At 41.0% G+C, this 15,682-nt stretch overlaps 1 protein-coding gene across 8 annotated transcripts in view; it reads left to right on the top strand.

Annotated features, from left to right (window-relative positions):
• akt3a (v-akt murine thymoma viral oncogene homolog 3a) overlaps positions 1–15,682 on the top strand; it is a 57,909-nt gene that overhangs the window by 12,210 nt on the left and 30,017 nt on the right. The window lies entirely within an intron of this gene.

Raw genomic sequence — 15,682 nt, 5'->3', positions numbered from 1 at the left:
CCCCTGTGTTTGCATGCGTTGCAGCTGACCCCCTGCAAAGGAGGGGGCCGAGTTACAAGCGTCATGTTAGCATGCTGTTACCATGCCACGTCAACCTCTCATTCCCCTGATTGGTGGAGAGTTGGCCATATAGGCGGAGCTCCTCGTCACTGATGTCACACTATTTTCAAATCTGTATCAGATCTGTTAAAGCCTGTTTTTAGAGATTTGGGTACGGCGGAAAATAGAGAGGGTTGTTTTTTTCTGACACTTGGTGAGTTCCCTGACACACCGGGGACACATATTCATGTATAAAAGACGTACAAAGGTGCATTTTGTATGATAGGTCCCCTTTAAGTTGTCCTTTTAAAACTTGAGAGTGGGACAATCCCGTGTCTCAGTGGGAGGCTATTCCACGATGAGCTGCCTTTAATGGAGAGGACATTTTGTCCAAAAGTGGTCCGTCTGCGGTGGACTTCACAGTCTCCTCTGGTTTCTGACCTAGTGCAGCGTCCAGTGTGTTTTTTGTGGATGAATTCCCCTAAGGGGGGGGGGGGCAGTCCATGGAAACATTTATAAAAAATAGAGGATAAAAGCATTTAAGTACCAAACTGAACAGCGATGAGCAGCCTCTGTCTCCATCTTATCAGTCAGAGAAGGTGTGTGAATAGATGTAAATGTACATTATTGACACCAAACTGCACTTTCACTATGTCGGCATAACTTGACTCCACATTAACTTGAATATTTCCAGTTGTATTGCTAATGTTGATTGTTATAGCTTTAAACTTTCAGATAAGTTCAGAAAAATACAATTCTGTACCAATAATTGTGAAGCTGTCCGACTCTGCAAACGGAGTCAATAAGATCAGCGGTAAGTGATACAGTAGGAAGCATCCTGTACAGCGGAGAGAGGGATTAATGGATGGGTGAGTGAATGAACTAATGTAGAGGGAGGCAGTCTTCTTAGATAAATGAATGAATGGATCAATGAATGGAGTGCTGATCACTGCAGAGGGAAACGTTGGATAGAGTGGGGGGGGGGGGGGGGGGGGTTAATGGATTTGTTTGTAGCTCAGGAACATCTAAGTGCTGATCTAAAACATCTGATCCCAGTGTGGATGGAGACATCCACATATATTCAATTATACACCTTTTTAAATTATCATTATTTAATCTAATCTGTTATCGCCTCACTGTAGTGTACAAAGCATTTCAAATATTACCCTTCAGGGGTAGACTTTAAGGGTACAATTGTGTTATCACTGGCCCCACCATTGTACCCACTGGCCCAAGAGCACTCGTCAAAAAAAATCGGCTAATAATGAAGACATTAACACATTTGTTGCAATAGTAATTTATGCACAAACTACATTACTACTTGTACTACAGCATTTGAATCATAAGTTATTCCTCATTTTCCTCAATTGTTCATATTTGGTTTATTAAAATAATTATATTGTGGTCATTGTTAAAAAATGTCTGCTATTATTATTATTATTTGTATAATGCGCTTTCTGCCTTCCTGTCATTATCAGGAGATAGACATGTAATGGCTGTCAGGACCTCGACACAAACTGATGAACCCAAATGCACGACCCAGAGAAAAAGTCTAAAACATAAAAAAATGTATATTTATTTATACAGGTAATCCCTCTTAACAGAGTAGGTGGTGGAAATAACAAAAGGCGCTCACAAGGAGGAAAAAACTAGCGTAACAAAAAGAGGACTTAATAAAAACTTAAGCCTAACAAAATAAACAAACATAACAAGAGAGAAAGCAATCCTATCTGAGCTGAGGCTTGGCACGACCATTCAAGGAAACAAACAAGACGAACTGACACAGGACAGGGGAGAGACAGGACTATTTAAACATGAGCTGAGTGGGAACAGGTGGAAACAATCAGCGGCGGGGCAGACACTGATGATGGCGGGAAAAACACACAGGGGGAGGAAGAAAACAGGGCCTGAAATGAAAGACAAGAGGTAAATACAAAATAAAACGGGAAATGACGGACAAAATACATAAACAAAACAAACACATTCGACGAGACACAACAATAGCAATGTAATAGCCTAGATTAGAACCTTCATTATCCTAAACTGCCGGGACATTTCCCTATAGCGAATACCTTTTATATTTTCTACTCTTCACTTACTTGTGAGCATTGGTGTACTGAGCCGACAGAAGACCTTGTTTATATTGGCATCATATTGAAGCCAGCTCCATCGATCAAGCTGGCTGAAACTTTCTCTCCCTCTTCTCCTCATACTCCCTGTCACTCTCCTTTAACTCCTCCGGTGACATTCTTTTATTTGAAGATTGTTTTTTGCCCGGCACTTGGCCGCTTACCGCTGGTATTAAAAACATGTTGGCGAGTGGTTAGGTGGTGAGAAAGTCCGTCTCGCCAAACGGCTGTTTGCTTTTCACCCAACAACGACAACCGCCTCACGAAACGCTATGTTGTAGCATTAATAAACGAAACAATTAAATTGTATATAGCAAATACTGTGTATGCATTGATCATTTCAATCAGAAATTCATTCTGTAATGGCGATCATTCTGTCAACGTTGGTAAGCGACACCTGATGCCCAGTTGTCAGCCTAAAATAATATAAAACATATAAGTGTGCAGTTTTACTATTTAATCAAAAAAACTGGAAATGGCTATATGTGTACATATGTTTATGTATGTATATATAGATTTTGTTTATCTGCGTTAGTATTTCATTACGGAATTATCTTTTTTGACTTTATCCTGCAACAGGATGACTAACGGGAGAGCTACTTCTGTATAAGCCATGCTTTCTTCCCTCCCGCTTCTACTCATTTTTGTTTGTTCTTTGGATGTGTAAACTGTCTAATTGTGAAATAGTAGAATAAATAAAAGTCAGAGGTTTGTATATATTGTACCGATACTGGATAAACAACTGTATGGAAACAAGCTCATGTCCTCAATGGCATTTCCTAGAACATAAAAGTATAACTTCTCTATTGGACAAGTTATGGATCAGTAAAGACTTGAATCGCCAGAGAAAAAAGTGTCAATAAGAGACCAAGTGGTTACACTTTGGGGTCTTTCTCATGCCAGCTAACACTTAAATTAGCTCTTGGCCACTAGGCACTAATCTGTTGGCCTAGATCAGCTAAAGCAATCCCCACCCACCCTAACCTGCCTGCTCTAATCAGCCCAAAGCCTCCTCTAACCAGCCCACAATACCTTTAAGATGTTCGACTGCACTCTACTCCTTTGGTCTAATCTCTGTTAGTGGTTGCATATGGAAAAGTGATGGATGGAAACCAGATGGTGAGGAAATTAAAGATATTCCTTCGCCCTTAGACAACCTCCTTGTAACAACATCTGACTATGTCATATTCATAAAAGGAAATGAAAATATGTAAGATTTGCGACAACATATGTGCAACAGGTGTTCAAAATGAAATGAATCAATAATCGTAGACATCCTTATTATTCAATCATTGTCTACTGTGTTTGTGATGCAACAGTTAAAGATGTATACGTACAAGCTTAGTTTGAATGGTGATGTATTACCAACATTTTCAAATTATATTAATTTAAGACTTTCAGTGTTTCCCACAGAATTTGATTCTATTTATGGGGGCAAATCCAGGCAGGATTTGAACTCGCAACCTTTCGATCAGCCCACCTCACTATCCATTAGACCACCAACATTTTTTAAAATAATAATAATAATAATATATATATTTTTATATTATATTATATAGTATGGGAAACACTGAATTTATCATAACAATTGGTATCGAGTTAATAGAGTTAATATGTGTTAAGCGTGTGAGTATGTTCCAATGAAGGGCAGGGCTCGACATTATAAGTGGCTACTTTATTGGGTACAGCAGTATAATCTAGCAGAATTAATTACAACTGTTGGGCCAGAAAGGGCTTTTATGATGTCTATAATGTTTGTCTGGACACTGACTGAGGTGTTCATTTAATTTTATGTGAGTATTGAGGTCATAGTTAGCCGTGGTGTTGCATTATATTAAGAGGTGTTTCTAATATTCTGCCCCCCTCATAGGGATGACCAAAGGAAAGAAAGATGTACATTATTAACTTTAATGTTACATTTATGGCAGAGCTTTTGCATGAAATTGCCTTTGATTGTACAGTTTACCTAATAAAGTTAATGTCAGTGTAACAATTCAAATGTTCCTAAAAAACAGCTCTGTTTTCTAACTTATTGGCCCATAATGCAGTTTTTCTGTGCTGGAGTTACTCTGTGGGTTCTTCTGTGATGCTGCTCGTGTGAGTTTTAATTACACTCTTAATTTAACTGTTCAACTCCTTAACCAAACAGACGATTGTCTGAGTCTGGTAAAGTGTTTGTTTCTTGTCCTTTTTGGCGCAGAAGAAATGGTTTCAAACGGGGCAATCACTCTACCCATTATAGTGGACAGTGGTCTACATCTGGTTGCCAAGGGAAACTGGACACCCATTGTTGCTCTGAAACATCAGTTACATCCTTGATGTGTTTCCTCCTCTTCAGTGTACTTCTGTGGCACAAAGCTCTGCGATTCTTTATTTGTAAAACAGAGCATCTGTTCCAGAGAGCTTTGGTACAGAAGCTTAAGGGGAGACCATGAAGGCAGCAGCTGTGTGAGGATACTGCAGGCAGCTGGGATTTAACTTAGTGTTTCTGAATTGATGACCCAGTCTGATTGCTGTTCGATAAGACAGTGATCACTTATGTAAAGGAGAAGCACTTACTCAAGTTTCCAGTAAGCCCCGTCCTCGCACTGTTAGTCTCTTTGTGTGTATGAAACAACACATACCAACACTACTTTGATTGCTTAATTTCTATAGAGAAACATATTTAATTTCATGGATCATTTATGTACATCAGATCCAGACAAAGTGAAATATGAAGGCTTTTTAAACATGCCTTAATGTTGAATAAATGTTGCGAGTAGTTGCACACATATGCAAAATTAAAAAGATGTATTTTAAAGTATAAGCCCCTCTGTCCAATAACATGTGTTTGCATTTATATATTATTCAAGTATGTTCTTTTTTTAACGCAGTACAGTTCACCAGATCTCCGAACTTCATTGCATGTGACTTTAAAACCTGTTTGCACGGTTAAAAAAACCAAACATTGTCTGTTATCCTGATGGCTCATTACAGATGTGACTAAGGCACAGTGACATTTTTATTCTGTGACAACCTCTTGACACCTCTTTTCATTTGGATTCTGTTGATACATATATACAGTACAACAGGGACACCTCTGAGGGTTCAGTTTGAGTGTGCTCCCGTTATGGCTGACTTACAGTTGAGCTGCATGCTGATGTCACAGTGGCCAGGATAAAGGGACCGTCAGTCTATTTATATCTTCCCACCTGTAATCTGTCACTGACAGGATTAACTAAGGCACTAGCTTCATCCTGCTGCGCCTCAAACACACACTGTAAATGAGAGTCATGAATACATACACGCTCTCACAAAGATGTACAGCACATTCAAGATATGCATTAAAAGTGTGTTTTTAAAATTACAACAAGATACTTAAAGGATAAACATGTGTTTTTACCCAACCGGAAAATGTGACACGATGTAACCATGCTTCTTTTACAATATGTGAACACAAGTGCTTGAATGCACCTCACTTGTGTTGAAAGCATCGTTCACAGAGTCTCAGTGAGTTAGCCTGATTAAAAATAGAGAGGAAGAAGAGACCAAACACTGACAGAATTTTTTCATCTTCCCTCAGCATACTCCGTCTCTGGTTGCCAATCCCCAGTCATTAATTAGCTGTCCATGACAAGATTCCCAGTTCCCAATGTGACACTAGTGTAGAGCAGCGGACGGCAGTGGTAATCATGTCAGCGAGGCTTGGCTCAATGTTCTGAGGGGGCTAAATCTCCCCCATATGGTCAACTGGCTGGGGCCCGCACCTCACCAAACTCTCATTAAACTAGTGCTTAATATACCAAGGAAGGAGGTGCACACACACACACACACACACACACAGACACACACACACACACACACACACACACACACACACACACACACACACACACACACACACACACACACACACACACACACACACACACACACACACACACACACACACACACACACACACACACACACACACACTAATACATACGCTCAGCTGTAAGAACCAAATCAAGACATCTGACAAGGGACTGGGCACAAAGGGACAAAGGGACGACAAGGAGGTGGTGTTTGTTCCTGGGTGTGTACATTTTGTGTGTGTGTCTGTGTTTTGAGAGACTGGTGCTGTTCAATTGTTGACTTGCCATCTGTCATCAAGAAAAGAGTTCTATCTTTGTCTTGGTGTGTGTGCATACAGAGGAAAGATGAGACGGAAAGGAGAGAAAGAAACGGTCAGAAAGGTGCAGATGTCTCGCAGCATAGCGGCTGGAACATGAGGTTCGATGCCAGACGGCTGTATGAGAGGAGCTGGAGGGGGAGACGAACACAGAAGAAAAGATGATGAACATCTGCCATATTCAGATATTGCTCCGTGGTTTGAGTGTTTCTAAACAATATCTGGAGTTTCAATAGACCTGGGAACCGTCCTGCTCATTAATTATCCTGCAGGGCTGAGCAGGAAGGTTTAGAAAAGCCCAAACTCATTTAGGGTTTCACATATATCTTTCTTACCAATGATGCTGAGGCTGAGGGTCTTTTGGGTCCTAAGGAGGTACCATGTGTAACTGTTTGTTATTGGTGCAGGGCCAATTTTGTAAAATGTGTTGGAAAATACCCAACAAAAAGTATTCAGAAAAATCATTACTGAGAATGTTTGAGTGAAAATAAAGATTTTACTTTGTTGTTAAGCAGATTTGGAATCAACATATTTCAAAGGAGGATGTCGTTGCTGACTGCTGCACTTTAACGGTTAATAGTTATAAGCATCTCAGTGTCCTTGATTAGAGTCCATAACAATTATAGTCGTCTTTACAGAAGCTTACCTCCTATATGAACAGTGGTCCATTCATTTCCCTCTCATTAGTGCTTAACATCATAATGGATTGGATGGAATATTGAAAGTTATACAACTCTCAATGGAGAATAAGAAATGTAATAAGATGAACAATTTGATATGTTGTTTTGTTTAAATTTAACAAAATATTCAAGCAGAATTAAATAATAATACTTAATAAAAAGAATACAGTTCAATATAAATATAGTATTTTAACAACACATTTGAATTTGTATGCAAGTGTGTCCTTACACATGTTGTCATCTTTGTCTGTTTTGAATTGTCTGAGAGCTTTGAGGGCCTGATGCCGGCCAGCTGAGGTGGACACGTTGTCAAAAACAGCCTCTTAGACTAACAGACGTTACAACATGACAAACACCAGCCCTCAGGGAGGAACAGAGGAGTGTTTAGGATGGACTGACAGCTCAGAGTGTGACAGACAGGCAAGCCACTCACTAATTGAAATCAAACAGTGATTTTGTAAGTCCAAACTCTATAATAGTTCATGAAGTTAAGCTGTTTATAACAAGAAAACAGCATATTTTTAACAAAAGTCACATGGGTTTACAGGTAGGTGTTTTATTGGACAGCGTTTTTGGTAAACTGTCTTCATGAGCCATCACGGACTTTTAGCAGCAGATGAGCCAAAACAAATCTGTAACTCAGGCATTTCAGTTACGCACGATGGAGCATGACTGATTGTGAGGGAGTCGGATGAGGCTGTGTTTTGCCCCTGCTTTACTTTGTAATGTTGTTCTTTACAAACATGATTAACTGCAGCTTATCACATGTCTTCATATTCATTGATGGTTATTCATCCAGATATAACCATGGTTTTTACCAGTTTGCCCCCTAACAAACCTTATGCTTTGAATCACCTGACATCGAGAACAGAGGTCTGAAACTGTGGTTACTTATTGGCATGGCTCACCACTGGGGATGCCATGGTGAGTAAACAAGGTAATAAACTTGCAACAACAACCGATTACACCAGATATTTTACTAGAACAAATATTTGTTGATGTTACGTTGATCCTAAACAGGTTTTTTTTTTATAAGAGTAGGCAAATATGAACTAAATTGGTTTTATTTCCATATCTTTTTCTATTTACATTGGAGCGGAATGTAATACAATCAGGTGACACATACCCAGCAAGCCAAGTCCAAAAAAACTAAAATTGATTGATTGAAAGTGATTGGACCCTGATGGAAAGACAGACAGACAAAAAGACAGACAGACAGGTAGGCTGGCACGACAGAGGGTAGTGCAGAGAGCAGCAGTTACTGAGGTGGAGAGCACTTACTGTCGGCCCTTCAGTGAAACACATGAATGAAACCTTTAGAATGAGGCAGGGCTGGGCTGGTGTGTGTGTGTGTGTGTGTGTGTGTATGGTATTTGGGGCAGGGGGGTACACTCAACAGTAGTTGGGGGGGGGGGGGGCGTGGGTATAGTACTCGATTGTTTACTCATGCCTGCTGGGCTGGGCTATTGTGCTGTGTGTGTGTGTGTATAAGTTTACAGGCAGACAGGGAGACGTTCACCACAATGCTCTCTGCTGCTCTTGGAAAGGAGGAGGGGGCTTTACAAAAGACCAGTGGGGTCTTATGTGGTACACACACACACACACACGCACACGCACACACACATGCAGACGTAACGCCAGCTGCTGCCCACAGCCCCAGCCCAGCATTTCTGAATTAATAATACAGAGCCAACCACTCTGGAATAATAGTCACACACACACACACACACACACACACACACACACACACACACACACACACACACACACACACACACACACACACACACACACACACACACACACACACACACACACACACACACACACACACACACACATGCACAAAAAGCTTTGCACCTGTTCACCACTGCTCAACTGGTCAGGGTAGGGCTGGTTAAGGTCCCTTGTGTACACACACACACACACACACACACACACACACACACACACACACACACACACACACACACACACACACACACACACACACACACACACACACACACACACACACACACACACACTGCCTGTTGTAGGCAACAGTTAGACAGCTGTGTCTGTCTGCTGACCCTCCCTTCCTTGTTCTGATAGGCAGTTCATTGACTGATTGGTCCAGCTGCCTGTCTCTACTCCTGTGATTGGATGGTTTTACCTCCAATGACACAATAGCACAGAATAAGAATTTGAATATGAATGTCACATCTAAATGGGAACCTCAAAGAAGCGCACCCCTCTGTGTGATTATAAGTGCACAATTATGAATAAGGATTACTGAATGAAAAAATTAGGTTAATGACTGGTCAAGCCGACTTATCAATTAGTCCATTGACAGAAACATAATTTGCTAACTATTTTTATAATTAGTTAATAATAAAAAATCTTTCATGCAAAACACACACACAATGTTGTTTTTAGCCTCTCAAACTTTGAGTATTCCCGTTTTTCTCTGTTTCAAAGCGTTTTAAACTGATTATGCTCGACATTTGAAGACACCATGGGCTTTTTGAGGCTGGAATTGACATTTCCCCCAATTTCTGATCAAATGCTTATGCTAAACTAATTGACTGACTAATTGATAATAGAAATAACTGTTAGTTGCAGCCTTAGTCAGGTTATTTGTAGCATCAATATCATGGTAGTCATGTGATAGTATTAACAGACAAGGATATCGTATATTTCAATACAGACACAATTTTGTAAATAAACTTCTAATGTCCATACCATAATCAATGGTACAGAGACACAATACAATCCAAAGAGAGAACAGAGCGAGGCAATATACCAGCAATCAGTACAATTTGATTAGCCCGCTCATTGGCTGTGTGTGCCTTTCCTAATCACATTGGATCCACTGCATTCAGAACACAAGCAGCATGGCATTCCTAATGTCATTGGGTGTTGAATGCAAAGGCTTTTTGTAATGCTTAGCTTGGGTTGTACTTTTTACCTTCTTACTAGAACATACTAGAACACATCCAAACAGATCCGTCTTTGTGTTTTTAAATGGCATGTTACGCTTTAGTTTGTGTCTTTTCATGTGTGTGTATGTGGGAGGGGGAATGTGTGTGGAATAGACCATCTAACTGAGCTGTGTTTCATATTTTTCATAAGACACATTATGATCTAGACATAGACCTGAGTTTGTCCTGTTTATTTAATGGTAATATTAGCGTTATATAAATGCTTCCTACTGTATGGCTACAGTGTGCCATGACTTTAACTGTACCATCACTTCCTTAGCACAAAGGACTTCCCCGTTTGTTACATTCCTTTTTAACTTTATATTCTTGTGGTTAAAGCGATCCCAGCTCTGCTCTTAGACTGTAACAAACTAAGTATGAATGACGACCTACAGTACAGGAAGTCATACTGTGCCCAGGTGTGTCTCCTGTCACTAATGATCCTGCTTCACAGGACAGACCGCCGCAAACAGAAGAGCACAGAGCAGGGCAGAGGGGCTATCATTAAGAACCCCTTTGAATTACAACATTAAGGACTTTTCTTTCTAAATGTCGACAGTCTCTTTGGGGTTTTTCTTTCTTTTTTGGAACACAAGAAAATAGATTTGGTGTTTAAACAAGAACTCGATCTGCATGATATTAATCGCTTTAAAGAGGGTTTTAGCAAATAGTTGCTCTAAATGACTCAAGAATGTAAATCAAACCTTAAGTGTATCAGTAGCCATCTAATTCTGTATCGCTGTAAAAAAGAATTACATTGTTGGTTGGGGCAGGCTGACCTGACTTCCAGGATGTTAACAGTACAATATCTTAAGATATTCAAAAGTAGTATAATTCTATATTTTGCAGGGAAAGAGCAACTGCATCCCATAATAGTTATAATAATAATAATAATAGTAATAGGCATAATAGTTAAAGTGGTTAGGGGGAGCTACCAGCTGATCCAAGATTGGTCCTGTGTTATATATAAGTATGTATGATTCTGTATGTTATGCCTAGCTTTAGTACTACCTTGTGTTTTTATTATAAGAAATAGCTGTGTTCTCTTTCAGTAAGTAATGTTACTGAAACTGCAAAACCTGCTGGACTTTTATAATTTGAAAATATGCTGAGGATAATTATATTTTTGTGACTCAAAACGAAAAATAAAGACAAAACAATTATTGTTGTTGCAGCAATACACAGCTTGTAAAGCAACAGATAGAGTAGTTACAGTAAGTGATTAAGACGGTAAGCTTGGAGTTGCTGTAGCTTAGTGACCTTCACAAACCCACTGTGTGTTTCTACATATGTGTGTGGGGGGGGGGGGGGGGTAGAGAATGGTGGGGATGGTAGCTGGGTAGCCACAGCCTCCTGTCTGGGACAGGTGGTGTTGAGCAGCAGCCTTCTAGCTAAGATGCTAATATGCTAACACTGCACTAATCCTATAGTGCTTTAGGAAGCAACAGCCTCTGTTTCCCCCCACCCCGTCTCAACCGTCACATGAACAAACAATGTAGGCCTATAGACATACATGTACAAATGTAAGCTATGCAGAAACACACGTGCTTACACCAACTGACACACACGTACGCCTATCTTACCTATATAAATATACTGTATACACACACACAGAAGTGCTGAGGGGGGTTAGGATGTGAGGCTCCTGGCTGTGGTGTGTCTGTCAGTCACTCTCCAGCCTGTCAGCATCACAGCGGTGGCCACCATGCTCCAGGGAGCCACCACCATCTACTGGACTGTAGTGGTACTGCAGAAGAGGAGAGCAGGGAAAAAGAGAGAATAGGGATATACAGATGAAAAGGGAACATTTTGTAGTAATTTTATAGTTAAGTCATTTTTCCTGACACGCAGCATTATGTATCTGCAGCGCAGTGATCCTGCAGTGTTTGTATGTGCGTGGGCCTATTTCTGTACCAGCTGGGGGAGCAGAGGGGCACCAGGGCAGCCTGCATTGGTGTCTGTGTTCGTGCATCCAGCACGGCCTAGCAGGAGGCGCTGGCTGTGTGCAGCTGGCTGTGTGAAATCTCCTAGTGGCCCCCAAGGGATGGCAACACTCCCATGGGTCTCCACTCAATCTGGCCGCCCTGTGGCTGCCCTGCCCTGTCCCGGCACTCTGTCACTGCCATGGCTTTAACCGCATACACTGATTCCCTTCTCTCTCTAGTTCAGACCTTCAGACCGTTCTCAGCTCTCTTTTCCCTCATCTTTCACTCAAGCATCTTTTACATCTCTTTGCTGCTGTTGCCTCCATGGAGTCTCGTTCCTTAAACTGGCCAGGGGCATGTACAATTACTCAAGCAGAGGCGGAAGAAGTACTACGATCTTGTACTTGAGTAAAAGTAGAACAGTATTACCATCAAAATATACAAATATGTTTTGATTATAAGTTATTATAAGTATAAGTCTTATTGAACTGCTAATTATTTATCTAAAGGAACTAAATACATGTAATTGCAAGTCCCTCACAATTGTACTTAAGCACAGTATACTCTAGCACTAAACCTTTGAACCCATCCACAGCTTCAAACTACATTTGATTATTTTATTTCCTCCAAATATTTCCCCCGCTTATTCTAGTGTTGGATTGATCTTTACAGAAGTGGCTTTTTACAGGTAGCATACTGTATGTCATCAGCGCTGGTGGTGGCTGTATTTAAAGCACAAACTCCAACACAGTAACAGCTGTCCTGTCCCGATGTGGCAATGAGACTAATGCATGATAAGTGGATTGGCTTTAAAGAGCCTGGATTCACCTTAAGATGTCTGAGCAGACTGGAGTTAGAACTGCTGGGGTTGAGGTCACGCACACAGCCGTGTTCCTGTAGATGCACACATGCACATAGAATTAACATTACAGATGATCTAAAAGGTATTTTACATTAGTCGTTATTATTTATTTTGCACAACTGTTTTCAGAATAATGCAGGTGTGCAGATCTGCAACATGAATTCTTTCTTGCTTCCGGAGCTAATGGACAGAGCCTCAGACAGATGTCAGTTCCCCACTTTCATAACCCCCAGAGTCCTCTCTGCTCCACAAAGTGGCCTCCTTTCCCTCATCTCCTTTACCCATTAGTAACGTGCCTGATGTTTAGCTAATCCCTCTTCCTCCTCTTTCTTCTCTGTGTATTACTGCTTTACTCAAGTATCAGCAGCTAATGCTCACACACACAAACAAACACATGAACCCCCTCCTCACATTGTTGTGTCTGGAAGTGTTTTGGCCTTTGTCTATAAGGAGATCGGTCATTTCAGATCTGACCCAACAGTTTGACCTTCATACTGCTGTTGTAGGATCATGGCCTAACCTCCATACTGCTAAACTGCATTACAGTGATTTAGCTTTTCTTTAAAGATTACTCTTATTTCAATATGTTTGTAAAGAGCATATGACAAAGCTGAGATACTTTTGCACTTAAAGGATGTTGAAACATGAGTGGCCTGGCACTACAAACGTTTATTGTCAATTGTCTTATTTATACAATGTCAGAGTCAGAGAAGAGTTAAACATTTCTGTTTTAACTCCCCGAGCTCAAGATGACTTCTCCATAATTGTTTTGTCTGATCGATATTTAAAAATCGCAAAATATATCGATATTTAAAAATCGCAAAATATACAATATATTGTATACACAAGAATATAAAAAAGAGAAAAAAACAAATCTGAGAATTTTTGAAACTTTTGCTTTCTAAATCAGGCATCATCAAAACGTATTTATATTTAATATCGTTCAAACGACTCTTCAGTTAGTTGATTTTTTTTGTCTCTGAAGCGTGATGTATTTGTTCCTGTCCAAAACAATCTGCCGTCAGGTTCAAAATTAAACTATTAGGTGAGCTATATTGTCTTATATCTTTTTTATTTGGTCAGTCAGTTTATCAGTTTTGGCGATCAACCAGCCAGCTACTCAGTCACTTGGTTAGTAAACTTGTTATTTATTCTGTCCTTATACAGCTCTGTGTTACTTCTCTGAGCACTCAATGTGTGTGTGAGAGAAAGTGTGTGTGTGTGTGTGTGAGAGAGAGAGAGAGAGAGAGAGTGTGTGTGTGTGTGTGTGTGTGTGTGTGTGTGTGTGTGTGTGTGTGCTGTTATGTGGCCAGACGACACATTCCTCTCCCTGCTGGTGAGCTGCTGTGTATGTGCTGGAACGTGGCAGAACCTCCCCTCCATCCGCCTCCCCCTACCTCCCCTCCATCCGCCCCCCCCTCCATCCGCCCCCCCCCTACCTCCATACACCACCACTCCAGCTCCCAGAGCGCCAGTCACACAGCCCCGTCTCTGCGCCATCTGCATATCAGCTCCAGCCTCGGCCAAAGCATTAAATTAAATCCCTGTTTGGGTTGATTAACAAATGGCTGGTGAGCTCACATAGTTATGGAGTTATTTATTTAATTGCTATCAAGGTTTTTCCGGCTCGTCTCGTTCTGCAAGCATCCGGCAGAGCAGAGGTGTGCCGGGGTCCTGAAGGCCTGAGTGTGAGACGGAGAGGCGGGAAAGTTTGTGCGTCTCATTTCTTTTTTGCTGGCTGAAGTTCAGCCTTACCATTTGTACCTGTCTACTTTTCCCCTCTCTGCATTTCCATCTCTCATTCTCTCCCCTTTCCCGCTCTGTCCTGAAATGAATGGTTAATCAGTCCGCTAATTGAGTGACAGTTAGTCAGTGCGTTGTGGTAATTGTCCAATCAGAAAGCTTGGAACGGGCACATTCACAGCTGATTCATCTCTGTCTCGTACTGCTAAATCCACAAGCTGCAAATGGAGGATGTGCCAACAAGATTTATTTCTCCCTGAATTTCCAAAATTACTTTTTACTACTTTAGTTTTTAATCCTTAGTTTGTAGTCGGTACCACAGGAAGCGACAACATGTCTTGAAGTGTAGAGGGAAAGTTTACCACCTCTACTTCTGTTTCTGTTTTCAACAATCCCTTCTTTAGTCAAACACTTAACCGAGCCAAAGTACTGTGGTTGTCTGAAACTTATTTTTAAATCTTAAAGTACTATTTCTAATGCTCACGATATTTAATACTTTCCTGACATTGAAAGAGAAAGGAACAGCAGTTTAGAAAAGTTTTAATATACTGTACCTCCAATTAAGACAGAAGACAGCTCTTTAAAGCTGCAGCAGACAATATGTGTTTTGAACAAATCTAGCCCAGATTTTAAATAAACTTCAAAATGGTTTATCTTGTCTGCCTAAATATCCTCTGTTCCTCAGATCTATCAGATCACCCACGTCGTCCCGTATTACTGATATCCCGACGTTCTAACAAGAAACAAAAGAGTCCTGTTGTCTTAAGCACTGTATAGTGTTGTATCTACTAATTGGCCTTAAGGGAAAAGTAAAGTTGTGCAGAAAAACTAAATGAAACTGAAGTGAGGAGTCCGAGAGAGATGGTGTGGGAAGGAGACCGGCTGTTCTGTTTTCTCCAGCAGTCCAAACTAGAGACATGTGGCTCCCCAGACAAGCTGTCCAGAGTGGGAGAGCTCGCTGGACTCATTACAGGCAGGGCCAAGACGGGATAGCTTGACAGAACACCATTGGATCATTCGGAGGATTGGAACGGGCAAAAAACAGAATTGTGTTGAATGTGTTCGTGTGTGCATGTGCGTGCCTGTGTTTGTTTGGAACGCCATGTATGGACAACTGTCCATCTCCTCTCTCCGTCTGTGCCACCCCTGGCTGCCCCCTCCCCCGCACCCCAGTGGACGTGTACACAC

Source organism: Notothenia rossii (assembly GCF_949606895.1).
Source record: "Notothenia rossii genome assembly, chromosome: 6".
NCBI classification, from domain to species: Eukaryota; Metazoa; Chordata; class Actinopteri; order Perciformes; family Nototheniidae; genus Notothenia; species Notothenia rossii.
This window is presented reverse-complemented; position numbering and strand designations above follow the sequence as displayed.